Source organism: Ailuropoda melanoleuca, chromosome 7, assembly GCF_002007445.2.
Source record: "Ailuropoda melanoleuca isolate Jingjing chromosome 7, ASM200744v2, whole genome shotgun sequence".
In the NCBI taxonomy this organism is placed as follows: Eukaryota; Metazoa; Chordata; class Mammalia; order Carnivora; family Ursidae; genus Ailuropoda; species Ailuropoda melanoleuca.
In genome coordinates, this window is record NC_048224.1 from 73498814 (window position 1) to 73513988 (window position 15175).

Here is a 15175-nt window from a genome sequence, read left to right on the forward strand (position 1 = left end):
TACTCCATGTATTGCTGTTACCAAGAGGTTTATACATACTCCCTTTTAATTTTTTTTAAGGAAAGAAATGTCTATATTAGAAATATATTAGGAATTCGGGGGGAGAAAAGAGAGCCTGCAGAGGGCAGAGGCTTTTACAGGACAATATGTTGCTCCAAAGAGAGTCACAAGATGACCAGTGAAACCATCAAAGTAACCAGCTAGTTGTGTGGCCTTGAACAGTACTTTAACCTCCCTGATCCCAGGCTTCTCGCTGGCAAAATGGGGTCTCTTAATGCTTTAAAATCCTGCGATTTGAAAGATAAAATGTTCTGTTGACAGTATCTGAAATCAGTGAGGGCAATGCCATTTTGGAACAACGTCACAGGACTCCAGGGAAGATAAATTGTACCCACGTTCTGGCTACATGATTGTAGACAAGAGCCACACCCCTGCTCACCGAATCCAAGAAACCCATGAATGTTGTAGGAAAGTTAAGGTCAGTCTACACTTTGTTGCTAGGAAAGCATTGTTGACAAGCTCTAATCCAAATGGTTTATATGATTTCATATTGTGGTCTCTGACATAGCAAGAGAAACATCCCGAGAAACCACGGTCTCAGCTGCTGTGTCTTTTGTCCTGGATATCATCCCCAACGGGTTCCTTTTTGCAATTTTATTCTTAAAAGCAACATTTCTGATCACTCTCTTTTTTGTAATCCAATTCTAATAGAGACAAGAAGACAGGATTCTGACTGGAGGGAGATAAATAAAAGTGCATCTTTTAAGGCAGCCAGTTATTGTAAGACAGTTATTAAAATGTCTGGGTAAATGACCTCATACTGCACTCAGCCGGCAAATCAGCCGGGAAATCTGGCCCTCGGTGCATATGGCTTTGGACTGCTTTCTCTGAAATCAAGTTATAGGAATCTGTGAACTGGAGTCCTTTTTTCCAGCAGTTTCCACAGCACATGACACAGTGTCAGGCACATAGTGGCAGGGTAAAATTTGTTGTCAACTTACTAAATAACTATTATGGAAAAGGTAAAAAAAATTCTAGGCCGTGAGAAAGCTTTAGGCATTTTGTAGTTTGACTAGAGAGAACCATTTGCTATAACAGGAATATTTACTAAATAGGGAATAAGCTACTTAGATGCTAAAACAGTATATCAGTAAATTTGCTTCCATTATTCTTTCATTTGTTAATCATAATCATGTACACTTGTTATTGGAATTTGTTTTCCTAGAAATAAATATCATCACTAGAATTCTAACTGCAGGTTTTTTTGTTTTTGTTTTTTTGGAAGCACATTCAGGAAAGTTTTCCCCGATATAAATTGCGTAAGGAAGGCTTAGAGAGCCCAAAAAGTCCATTTGATTCTTGTTTTAATTCTCTCATATGCCATTCAAATATTCTGCTAGAAAATATCTGCACTGTCATTGTTAACATCATGTGCTAGCCATGATGCTAAATGTGTCAATCCTCATAACACCCTCTAAAAAGATATTATCTTCCCCATTTTAGGGAGGAAGAAACTAAGGCTGGGGGAGGTTAAATAAGGTGCCAAGGTCACACAATAGTGATGCTATATGTTATGCCAAGGGCTTCTGCTCCAATTCTTGTCCTCACTTACAACCATATGGGAACACACGGAAAAAGAAAGCAAAGCATTTCCACATCTTTTTGCAAGAAGGTCGGGTATAAATTACAAATGAATAAGCAACTAAAGAAGACAAAAAGATGTACTCAGATAATTTCCCCATTTATTTATTCATACCTTAATCATCCATTAAATGTGTTATGTCACCCCTGCACCAGACAACGTGAGAGACAGAAACAGAGGTCAACAGAGGCAGTGCTTAAACTCTGATGAAAATGAGGGTTGTTCATGATAAGAAAGGTAAGAAAAAGTTGAATCATCAAGCAATAGTTTCCCAAAGGTCTTGATTCCTTGTGAAAGGTTCTAGGTGGAAACTCCAGGTTCCCGGCAAGGTGAACTGTAGAAGAGGTAGGGGGCAGTAAAATGAGGGCAGTGTCATAATAGTGTTGTTGTGGGACATAATCCAGACAAAGCACAGCACCGAACCCTTCACCCTCTGATCTCATGCCTCCCGCCATTTTGGAAAGGAACAGTAGGAAAACACACATACAACCAGTGACAGTATTGGCATTCCCACCCAGATCCTTCTGAGCCTAAGCCTTCCACCCTTCCAGGACCCCACACCGCTCAAAGTCCTCCTGTGCAGAGTGTCCTCTGCTGCTGCACAGAGCTTGCCGTGGGAAAACAAGGAAACCAAGAGAAGACCCTAGCGCGGGGGTGCGGGGGTGGGGGCAGGGGCGACAACGGGCATGGATCAGGAAAATGAATGGGGAGGTTTATCCAGCAATCTGTACTGTTAATTAAATTCAGCTATCTACCAGCTAAGTACTCTGTGGCTCCATGGTGATTATCAAGCGAGTCAGAATCTCAACCCGAGCCTGATTACTAAACTTAATAGGATTATGCCTTTTTTCCTCTCCGAACTGAAGCAAAAAAGTTCCTTTCAGCTGAGGGTTTCATGTTGTTGCTTTTTTTCTATTAGTAAGTAGTCCAGAGTTATTCCAGAGAGCTCAAAGATTGTTAGAACTTCTTTTCACTTATTTAGGGAAAAAGAAAGACGGAATTCTTGCTTGGTAGAAGCAAGAACACAGAAACACGCTGGCCCTTCTTGCCTCAGTCTGGACTTATATTCAATGAACTTAACTCAGCAGAAAAGCCACAGGAATGGGGCAATGAACACAGCCCATGCCTAATAACTGGATACGTAAATAAATAAATAAAAATTTAATGACTTTGAACCATAAATATACTTCACTTGTAAAAACAGGTATTACCTTAAAATTACATGTTAAATGAATTTTTGTAAATAGATCTGAATTTAAATATGGAGAGCTAGTTAATACTTCATTTTGGAAATATTCTGCTATGAAATCCAGTTTACTATGGAGACTAGCCTTTTCACTTTAAAAAAGTGTTGTGGCTGAATCTTAACAAACAACCCTGATTGATGGATCTTGTGAATGCAGATTCATTTAGATTCATTTATGGTAAGAATACATAAAACAGGTTAACCAGCATTTGTTTTAGGCCTGGTAGTATATTTATATTTAAGCATCATATTTGAAAGTATTTAGCACAGAATGAAATTGCTTTAACAGAAACTAGATAAAATCTGTCTGGTTGTTAATAGAAAACTTTTCAAGTCCATAATGTTTTGTTCATTTGGGGCAGAACGTAGGACAAATTCAAAATTGTGAAGAATTAGTAAGATGGAAAAAAAATGGTTCTCAATTCCCAGATCTGGGCTTCTTTTAGAGAAAGTGAAAATGGATTATTATTATTTTTTTAATGATAAATGAATGATAAAGTGCTCTTTAAAAAGGAAATTATGCATGCTGTTAGTCATCTTAAAAAATGACCACAGCTACTATAGAGACTTTGATTCACATTTGTCCTGGGGATACAGTCCCCTCTTGTATAAACACATACGCATACCAATATATTATGTGAACTGCAATCTTGTAGTGACTTCAAGGAAAAATTTGTTTTTATAAGAGAACTCATATTTTCCCATGCTTTGTTACTTCTTGTGCAAGAACTTTTATGAGATTCTAGTAAACTGTTTTATTTATTTTCCTTTGTTCTTCCCTTCTTACTGGAAGAGAACATTATCTGGATGTAATCATGTGGAAGGAGAATACATTCTGATGAAGAGGATTTAAATCGATGACCAACAATTAAGATGCGTAATCCCGCCACCACTTTGGATATGGCAACTTAATTCTACTGGGTCAACACGTTCATTTATTCTAATGTGGTCTATGTTCCCCCACGTCAAGGACGGCTATTTCAGTAACCTCCTATTTCATCTCTGCAGATTTGGCCACTCTCTGTAACCCAGCTGACTAAAGTTGAAGCTTGTAGCAATAGAAATACACGGTGTAAATCCCTGGCCTACATCATCAAAATCCCCAGAGACCATGTTTTGCTCTCAGCATAAGCATACTACCCCATAACCCGCTAAATCGTTATTTATATTCACCGAAATATCAGTAAGCCTGTCTGGTGTTCCAGCCACCTGGAGCTGACAAATATTTTCCTAATATGTGGGAAGCCATAGCAACCAGATTTGAGGCGTGGTTACAAACCAGGCATCGTGGGACTACAGTTTAAGGTGGGAGGCAGACTCGCAGTACCCATAATAGTATTATTGTAAAGAGTGTCCTGAAAACTCAAAATTCAGTATTTTGGGGGACTAAGTTCTTCAGACACAAGGATGGAAATTACCCCAGACCCTAACAGAAGGAAGGCAGTAATTAAGACTGAAAAGAGCTTGTGTTTCAAATCTATTTCTTACAAGCAGTGCCACCTTGGAGAAGTTAAGGAAGCTCTCTGAGTCTCCTCAGTTTTCTCATCTGTAAAATGGAGATAATAACCCTCCTTCCGAGGGTGGCAGTAAGGATGGAATGGGCTCATGATATCGGACTGTGGGTGGCAGATGAGAAGCATATAATAGCTCTTTAGCCATTTATTATCAGGTTAAGGAGGGACACAACGGATATTTCAGGACACAAGGGCGATGGTCTCCAAAAGAGCACGCAGGTGAGTATATTAGAAATTCTTATCTGTGTTTAAATATTTTATTTAAGTATTTTTTTTAAAATTTATTTATTTATTTGAGAGAGAGAGTGCAGTGGAAGGAGGGGAGAGGGAGAGGGAGAGGGAGAGAATCCTCAGGCAGACTCTCTTCTGAGCACAGAGCCCAAATCCCACGACCCTGAGATCATGATCTGAGTTGAAACCAAGAGTTGGCAGCTTAACTGACTGAGCCACGCAGGCGCCCCAGTAATTTAGATATTTTGAGAAATAAATCTTCATGCCAGTATTCAATGTCAGGTTTTGATACAAGGTACCCTCACTTAAGCTGTCCACCTGCATGGTGTTACCTGGGGTTGGGGGTCGGAGTTAGTTGTACTATATGTGTACTAGAGAGGGCTGGCACTGGCTATCCCATGTACACGTTCATCTTCTGTACTGCCATGTATCATGATGTACTGAAGTCTGTACAACCAGAAGAGAGGGTATGTGGAATACATTGCTTACTTTTAAATAAACTAACCCTCACAAAATGGAGAAGCAACTTAAAAAGATCCCTATAGAGATATCACGAAGAGAAGAGGATATTCATTCCTAGCAGGAGTGGTCAACGAGAAGCGGTAACACTGAGATTTCCCTACCCTAGCCCTGTAACAGTCACATCTACAAGGTCAGAAGATGAAAACATATTTAGACCAGATAAGAAGTCAGCTAGAATCATTTAAAATTATCCAGAAGATTATTTGAAATAGGGATAGAAGTAATTGTTAATGTACTTTGGTCTTCATGACTTCAGATAGTGAATGAGAGTGGAACATGTGGTGACTTATAAAATGCAAACAAATCCAATTGCAAGCACCACTCAAGAGCGTGGTACCCAGAGGACCATACATTCGAGGCAGTGTGGGGCCGCCGTGCTGGGGAACATGAGGACAGAGTGGAATACTGTAGGACCATGTCTGACAGCACGCTTCCCAGCCTTCTCCACAGCATGGCCCACACTGTTTGCACTGCACGTGGGAATAAACTACCATGCCGCTGGAAGCCCAAAGTCAGCAGACGAGGCCTTAGGCTGCCCCAGACCCTACTCAGCCAGCCCAAGTGCTGAGGCGGTGAGTATCCTCAGCAGACCTATCACCCATTCGGGGCACACCCACAACCCATGAGGGGCACCTAAGAGCACACTGCTTGGAAACTCAGTCCTACAGACAGACTTAGGCAGGACTCGTTATTGAAGAACACAGCTGTTACGTCCTAATGGAGTCAACTCTATAGAAAAGGAGAGAGAAAGGTTTTTTTAAAAATGGACCTCTTAAGAATGAGCTCAATAAAATGTATTTGTATCATAACTGGGCTGGTTGTGATAAGTTAAATATTTATGCTATCTTATTCTCCGATCTGATAATGGAACAGACTTTATATATTTACTAATATTCTCTTTCTTCTCTGTTGGTGAGCGTGCCCCACTTCCACATGGCCAGCATTCAGCACAGTGTTATTCACACAGTCAGTGCTAATAGAGGTTTGCTGAACAGACAAGGCCACAGAGAAGTTACAAACACCATTCATCAGTCCTTAGACTCATGTCCAATAAGATCCTTTTCCTATTCCTCCTGGTAGCTAGTCCAAAACTTTGTCCCTGGTTTCAAATCCTAGCCCTAATCCCAGGCTACTTACTCTTAGCTGACTTCATCTCTTCCTTTGATGAGATCAAGACCATCCCACAAAAGCTGTTTTAACATCAAATATATTGACCTAAGTCATTCAGTGTAAAACCCACCAAGTCATCGTTGTCTTAATTCCTTATTAACCAAACCTACTAGTCAGAGAGGAGATGCTTTCATCGAAATAGCTCCTCTCTCTCTTCCTTCTGCACAACCCTGCCTCAACTGGACAGTCAACTTGTGAGCACCCTAGACTCACCCTGCAGCAGAGCCTCTGCCTTTTCTGCCTCTTCTGTTGGACACACTCTTGCCTCAGACATCTGGGAGCCTCTCATTCACTTCAAGTCCTCACTAGAGTCACTTCTCCAAGAAGCCGTCCCTGGATACCTCTTTGCAAATTTAATCCCTCTAGCTTACATTCACACCACTTTCCCTGTTTTATTCATTGTCTTCATCCACTGTCACTAAAACAAACACCGTTTATTTATTTATATTGCTCATTGTCGGTCTTCCCCACTAGAATGTAAGCTCCCTGAAGGCAGGAAACTTTGTTTTGCTTACTGATGTTTCTCTACTGCCCAAAAATGGGTCTGGTGCTCAGCAGGTACCCAAGCAATATTTGTTGAATGAATGGATGAACAGGTGGATGGATAGATTATTGCAATGGACCTAGAAATGGTGTCATTGCTGGGGCACCTGGCTGGCTCAGTCAGTGGAGCACACAGCTCTAGATCTCAGGGTTGTGGTTTCGAGGCCCACATTGGGTGTAGAGATTACTTAAAAATAAAATCTTTAAAATAAATGGTATAATTGCTTCCTCTCCAATCCACCCTTCTACCAAAATATTCATCCTGAAATCACTACTACTCTCCTAAACTGTCAATAGCTATGTGTGATTTAGGAAATGACACCTGAAAGCCTTCAGAGATGGAGGTCCCATCTCCCAATGCAACCATGCAACCATCTCTCCATACATCCTACGGTCTAGTTACACTGGGGGGGCCACTCATTTATTCTTGAACACACTGAATGCTTTAAATACTTTGTATTTTTAGACATACATTCTTTTGTCTCAGAATACCCATTGTCTACTTTGCCCTCTACTGAAATCTATGGATCCTTCCAGGCCCTGCTCCAATGTCCTATCATCCATGAAACTGTCCCATGAGATTTTAGACACGTGTTCCAAAGCACAGCACCACATGCCTCTAGCTAGTACAGAAGTTAGTCTCCCTGGAGTTGTGTCTGTACCTGCGCCCAAGATGGGACCATAACATCCCTGAACAGCCATCATAGGTCTACTCCTTTTCACAGTTTCTTGCACATGGAAAGTGATTGATACACGTTTGTTGAAATGAAATACATGATATCACGAGAGTGTGGATTTTGAGATGAGGGGATCATCAAAAGATAAGCATTTAGATCCTTTGTAGAAGCAATACGCCAATACGCATTAAGTGAATGTCAGTGGGACTGAAAAGAAAAATAAAATTGTAGCTTAAACCTTAAACATAGGGGCGCCTGGGTGGCACAGCGGTTAAGCGTCTGCCTTCGGCTCAGGGCGTGATCCCAGCGTTATGGGATCGAGCCCCACATCAGGCTCCTCTGCTATGAGCCTGCTTCTTCCTCTCCCACTCCCCCTGCTTGTGTTCCCTCTCTCGCTGGCTGTCTCTATCTCTGTCGAATAAATAAATAGAAATCTTTAAAAAAAAACAAAAAAACAAAACCTTAAACATAAAATAAAATCGTAGCTTAAACAGCATGAAGTAGGAGCCTTCAATAACAAACTCTAAAGATATAGATATCTTCTTTCCCTCTGCTGGAGTGTCTGGCACAGAGAAGTCACTTAATTGGGAGTTTGATCCTCAGCTAAACACAACCTGCTCTATTTAAACTGAGCACTCGCTATTGTTGCTTAACCACGTTGTGGTTTATTCAAGTGCTCGCGAGGCCTAAAGAACATCCAGTCAGGATGCCTCTATGTTACATAAGGATGCTTTTCATGGAGTAATCTAGAGTTAATTTAAGAAACTGTGTCTCATCTGCTTGCTGGTTTCTCCTCCCCAGGCCTGTCCCCGTAATGCACACAGCTAGTCACTGGCCAGGCCCAGTACAAATGGTCCAGTATGCAGGATAATAAGCACATATGGAAAGAACAGTAGTTCTCAAGAGATTGTTCTAAATCATTGTTTTCTTATGGAAAGTAGAAAACCAATAATTCCAAGAAGCTTTTATAGCACAATCTTTGCTGAGACAGTAGAGTGAGTTTAAATTCTAGACCCGTGAGCAACAAATTCAGACGGGGTGCTCTTGCCCTTTGCTGACTCCAGAGTACACAGGTCTCCTGTAAGGGCCCTCTGTGGAGGTTCAAGGGTAATGGCATGAGCCTCTTGAACTCCTTCCCCCTCTGGTTTGCTGACTGCTCTTCCTTGGTATACTGTAAGGGCTATCTGGGCTGGAGGATTCTGAGTCCTCCTTCGGCTAGCAGCTTGCTCTCCATTTCCTTCTAGCTCAGATAATCGGCTTGGCTCAGCTCAAGCTACATAACTGGCCACCTTCACCCTTGTGCGGTCTATTTCTGTTTATGGAAGCCACCGGCGAGGTGTAAGCTACCACGCCCACCCTGTGAAGACATCTCTCCTCAGGCTTCCACAGACTCATGAGAACGAGGCCACTCCAAGGAGCTTTCCTAGTTATGAAGACTTAGGTTTTCTGGGGGATAAACCCCTCAGGACTCCACTTTCTCCTGCTCCCTCGATCCACAGCCTGATACACTGACATTGCAAGTGGGCTTGGTAGCAGCTCACGTGGGGCTACGTTGAGTTGTCTATTATTACTGGGTTTGTATTCATTTTTGAACTTGGCATTCCTTCGCCATAAAAACAGTGAACTTTCTGAAGCGAGGGACTTATAGCACTTATTCTGCAGCATTCCAAACAGGACTAGGTAGAAAGAAGGCACCTGCTTCTTTACCCTTTTAAGCCAAGATGGACAGGTGTACTGAGGATGTGTTCCCACTCACTGGCAGTCCTTTGCTTCAGTCTCTTTACTGAGAGCTCAGGGAGTGGCACGTTTAGTGGGGATACATTTCAAGTGTTATTCCAAGAACTGAAAAAAGAAAACCTCCCCTTTTGAACAAAGAAGTAGGTGATGGATTGTATATCTCAGTGGTGAGGCCCCTGACCCATTTATCAATGAGGTTGTAAACAGAGTGGAGCTTCCAACTCAGTTCAGTGTTCAATTGACCACGTGACCCTGATTGACAGATTATTTCCAGTATTCCTGTGGTTTATCTTGATAAAACTTGCAGAAACTATTATGATAAAATGGCTTTCCCCCCACCAGTTACTCCATGTAAAAAGAGATTAAATAAGGGATTATAAAAAGCTTCCACAATTTACATAGTTTTCTTCATAATCATTTCACAAGTAGACTCAAGTTTCCCCTTTTTAACTGTTTTTAATTTTAATTCAAGAAAAAAGTTAAACCAGTTACATTTCCATCTCAGAGTGATTGTCTATTTTTTCATCAAAATGGGTAAAACAGGGCTCTTGGGTCTCTCTTAATGCTAAGATTATTGTTCCCTCAAAGAGTTTTCCAACTTTGGCCTCAAAGGTTACCATATGTTCAACATTTTCTAAATTTAAAAAAGGGAGAGCAGAAAATTAGAAGCCTGGCACGAAGTTGCTAAACTTGATTATGCTCTAGGTATGTCCCTGGTTCTCCCTGAAGTATCTAAAAAAGGCAGCCCTTAGGTCAGTGCAATTAGCATATAATTGATCAGTCAACCTTTGGATTATTAAGAACTTTATTCAGATTATTAAAATAATGCTGGTCACTCATTTGCCATTTTTCACATTATTTATGAATAATACCATGTTAAACGTCTTGGTTCAGAAAACCTTGTCTACATTCTTTTGTTTTGTTTTATTTTGTTTACTACTTCTTTAGGATAATTTCCTAGAAGGGGAATTACTGGATCGGGGGTCTCAATAAATACTGCCAAACTGCTTTTCAGAAAAATGCCTAAATTTTCCTTTTAAAACATATCTAGCGGGTACCTGGATGGCTCAGTTGGTTAAGTGTCCAACTCTTAATTTCGGTTCAGGTCATGATCTCAGGGTTGTGAGATCAAGCCCCACGTCGGGCTCTGTGATGAGTAAGGAGTCTGCTTATCCCTCTCCTTCTGCTCCTCCCCCTGCTTGCTCTCTCTAAGATAAATAAGTAAAATCTAACAGCAACAACCACAATATCTAGCCACAGATACATTAAGGATCTTTCCAAACAGAGACTGCTGACTGATAGTTTTAATCTTTAGTTAGCTAAGTGTAACTAGCAGGACTCAGATATGACTACGTTGGGTAACCATTTACTTACTGGTGATTACACACAGGGCTTCTGTCACCGGAGCCTCAGGTTCCCATTCTAAATTGGTCTGTATGTTATTAGATACATTATAATGGTCACAGTATTCCAGATAAATAAATGGGTACCTGGATTCTGTCCCAAAGGTTATGTGATTATAGTGTACCACAAACAAGATAAAATTTTCAGAAAGGTATGAAAATATTGACTTGTTCATTCATTCAACAAACATGACTTGAACACCAGTCAGTTATGAGAAACTAGGGTAAACACTAGGAAATCAAAGCAACATGGCACCTTCCCTGTCTTTGGGAAGCCTCCCAAGGGAGAGAGAAATACAAATAAAAAACCTAGTAGAACAAGATAAGAAATTTATTACAAGTTTATCCTATGGAACCATGAATGAAGAAGACCCCTGACTCTACGGGGGAAAAATACTGGGTAAGGCTTTGAAGACGAGTAATGTTTTAGGTAGCTTTGGAGGATGAAGAGCATGATAAAAAGTATAAAGAAAACATTTAGTAGAGCCCGGGGACCAAAATGAGCAGGGCGTGGATACGTGAAAGCACATGGAATAGCAGAGTCAAATTGAGGCGAAGGGGGAGGGACTTGACCGACGAACTGGTTAGTCCTTCCATAAAGAGCTCTAGGGGTTCAAAAGAAGGAGAAAACACACCCTTAAGCAGATCAGAAAAGGGTTAAGAGAAACCTTTGAATCATGGGCTGGATTTGTTAAGACAGGGGAAAAAGGGAATATTTCAGGAAGCAATTAGTGACTTTAAAGTTTCCAAAGCATTATCACATACATTTTTATATCATGTGACCTTAACACCTTAATGGGATAAGGTATACATTCTTACCCACATTGCCACAGAGGAACTATGAATCAGTGGGATTAAGTGACTGGCCCAAGGTCCCGCAGCTGAGCGGGGTGGCTCACAGGGCAGCCATGCTTCACGGTTCAGTAAATTGTGCCCCTGGGGATGGTTTTGTTGGGAGCATGGTGGTACTGGCTGCTGATATTGGCAGGTTTGACTTCTGACTTCTAATATCCTTTGCATTATACTAAGCTGCTATCATGTTTATCACTTAAAATGAAAATGTTTTAAAATGAAAATTTTATCTTTTAATTCTATCTTTTACTTTTAATATTTTATACACTGTTGCTTTTATCGAAATAATTTGGAAAGACTCCCCCTCTTTCTCTCTCACATATATATATATATATATATATACATATATATGTATCTTATATGAAAATAAGCATATATATGAGCGTGTATTGATATATATGGATATATCAAATGTAAGAAAATATTAGGTACCCGAATTTGCACTGTCATCCATTTTCTTTACATTGGGAATTTAACAAATTATATATATTTAATCATACTAAAAGCAGCATTGTACCAATTGTAACCCAACTTCTAAAACTTCTACCTGTTTGAGGAAATGACTGGTATTCCACAATGCCAGAGCTGTGGTGAGAAAATCAAAGGATAATTCCACATAGAGAAAAAAGACCGGTGCAAGTACTTTCCAGTATAGGCTTCTGCAAACGAAAGTACTATTATATGAGATCAGTGAATTTTGTTTTTAGCCACCCAGAGTTTTTTGGCTTTTTTAGTGTAGTGTAGTTCTGTCTAAGAAAATGAAGGCAACTTCATAAATGACATAAATACTAAAATTTAACAGCACAAGACACATTATAAATATCTGACTGACATTTAAAATGTCTCTGGGAGACATTTTAAGCAGCAAGACAGATTTATTAAAAGGTTAGTTATCTTCCTCAAGGTCACCAAGTTAGGTGGCAGAAGGGCAGTGGCTGAAATCCAAAGCTTTTGACTGTTATCTTGGTCCCTGCAATAAATTAAAAATGTCTTCACGGGATCTGACATGGGTACTGTCAGAAACTGGCAAATATTCTTTCACACGTTCGACACACAGATCTGGATGCTACCCTGTCACATGTCAGCATATGTCAGCACACGTGAGTTTAACTCACACAGAACACACCGGCTGGCACAGCTGACACCCTCACACGCAAATATGGGTTTGAACATCAAGAAGAACATGTTCCAGAATTTCGCAGCGTATCCTGCACACATCTCTCACCGACAGCAGAAGCTGCACCGAGTCCGCATCAAGAACTCCCCCTCCGGATACTTTCTGCCTCTCGTTCTTCAACTCTAGACTATAGGAAACAGGTTAAGCTCCGAAAAGACAGCAAGACAAAACGCTCAACCTTCAGTTTATGACTTCCTCAATAAGAAACGACATAAACGTGGCATTTATTACGGAACGCGTGGAAAGGGCCCCGGAGAAACCATATGGTTGTCAGTAGCGGCACGATCTCATTCAGAGGTGCCAAGAACACTAATGAGACTAGGATGTCAGGCAAAGCAGAAATAGATCAATACTTCTCCCCCACTTGCAGTCGTCCCCACCATCAGTCACTGTGCTTGCTCTCTGTAAATGAAATCAATCAGCGGGGATTTCTGTAAAATGCATACAACAGTTGTCTTCTAGACTCTACCGGAAGATAAATGCTTCCAGACGTTGGACCGCAGCCATTTTCCCACACATGCTACAGAGCTCTGACACCCATATTGGGCCATAACACGGCGTGGTTTCTGCTTCGGCGAGTTTATAGCCAGTGCTTCTACTTCTGGTTTGGACTAGACAGCCTGCTAACGCCGAGGCGTCGCAAGTCCCCTCTTGCCTGCGCAAAGTGTAAGAGAATTGCCTTTTTCCAACAGAGGGGCTCCTGTGAGCCCCCTCAAAACTTTGCTATCGTTCACATAGTTTATCATTCCAAATCACTCTTTAAGATCCCTTCGGACTTACACAAATCCCAGCCTAATATAACACGAGACACAGGACATCAAATGCAAACCACTTGGATGGAATACACAACAACAGACAGCACACGTCCAACTTTGTTTTAAAACTAGCATGTTAAAAAAAACACACTAACCATAAGTAACAGGGCTGTTCGATATGGCAGTTTGTGTTCTGGAAAAGGGCAGAAGGCTTTGTGAGAAAGAGAGCTAAAAGATCCAGAAGCAGCCTCCTTTAAAAACGATGTCAACACAATACGATGATCTGGAAGGTATTCACAGCTATTTACGTAACTGACCCCATGGAATTAAACCTCCAACAGACAGCACTTTCGGCCAGCCCTGTAAATCTGAGAGATGGGCATTTTTCTCACTAAACTGCCGTTGGGGAAAGACACAAATAATTTTGCTCCTATTTCAAAAAAAAAAAGAAAAAAGAAAAAAAGAAAAAAAAGCCCTGTGTCAATATCTATAGTCTGAGATAAAGACAATTTTCAGAGGTTAAATAAAAGTAAAACAAATCTTATTGTAGCTTTCAAATGTTTTTCAAGTGAGTAGTCAACATGAGAGGCACTGCTTTAAATTTTAAGTCAAGTTACTGTTAAAAGAATGTCCTTCTAATGATCAAATACACCACAAAGAAAACTTTACATATCGGTAACACAACTCACAGTGCAAATAGGAAGTCACTGTTGTCTTACCCACCACCACCTCCTTTCCTATGGAATACAAACTTACTTTGTTGAAAAATGTCCTTAGGCTGGGCTGTACTTTTGAAACAAAGCCACTCTCTTCTTCATTTCATTTTCTGTTTTCTTGAAAACTGCTCCTCCGAAACTGACAGATGGTACATCTGTCACTGAGTGTTTCCTCTTCGTTATCTCTGCCAGCTAATATTTCCTCTGTGCTTAGCTGTTGTCTGTGAAACTGTTCCACATGATTCTAGCCTGATCAATGGTGTGCCTGGTTTGAGGTTGGTTTTGGCCCCGCCTCCAGCTCTGAGAGAATAAACGAAAACTCACAGCTGGATTTCCTATAAATCCTCTCATTTAAATCTGGCTCTGCAGCTATGGCACATGCTAGAGGAGAAAGCTGCCAGTCTGTCACAAACCAAGGGGGCGATCCTCTTCTAGGTCCCCCTCCCCCTACGCCAATGCCCAGCATGTATGTTATATAACAAATCCCATTTTAAGTTAGCCTGAAAACTTCAGGACCAGAGGAAGCATTGTTAAAGCAGGCTTATGCTTTTCCATGCCTAATGAGACTCAGAAGAAGATGCCCATGACTGAAACACACACACACACACAATGGAATAATATTTAACATATTAAAATTGTGAAAGCTGATTCCAAGGAGAAAATGCCAAAATAGTACATTACAAAATAATTTCTATCCTAAAACAGGTAATCATTCATATTCAGATGACATTGTATCCTAAGCAACAGGATTTGCTAATATTTATACTCCCAATGAACTTGGTGAATCTAGAGAATATATGAGATGCATTTCAGGTTCTGGCTGAGAGAAGGTTGTCTCTACTCTACCAAGTAGAGTAGAACAGCTGAACGTGTGACATCAGTCTTCTCTGTAAATCAGTAGGGCAGAGGACACATTTTTAGAGTGACGTACTCTGCAGAGTCAACAGTAATCAAACCTTATCGGGCAGAGAAGCTGAACATTTAGAGCAA

At 40.8% G+C, this 15175-nt stretch overlaps 1 protein-coding gene across 3 annotated transcripts in view; it reads right to left on the reverse strand.

The window, feature by feature from the left end:
• The window catches only part of STARD13 (StAR related lipid transfer domain containing 13), a 227009-nt gene that overhangs the window by 83699 nt on the left and 128135 nt on the right, over positions 1-15175 (reverse strand). The window contains exon 1 of one of the 3 annotated variants that reach the window (XM_034665058.1): positions 14226-14700. The exons of the other annotated variants lie outside the window; for them this stretch is intronic. The gene's annotated coding sequence lies outside the window, so the exon portion shown is untranslated. Of the gene's footprint in view, positions 1-14225; positions 14701-15175 lie in introns of those variants that run through there. 3 annotated transcript variants of the gene reach the window in all.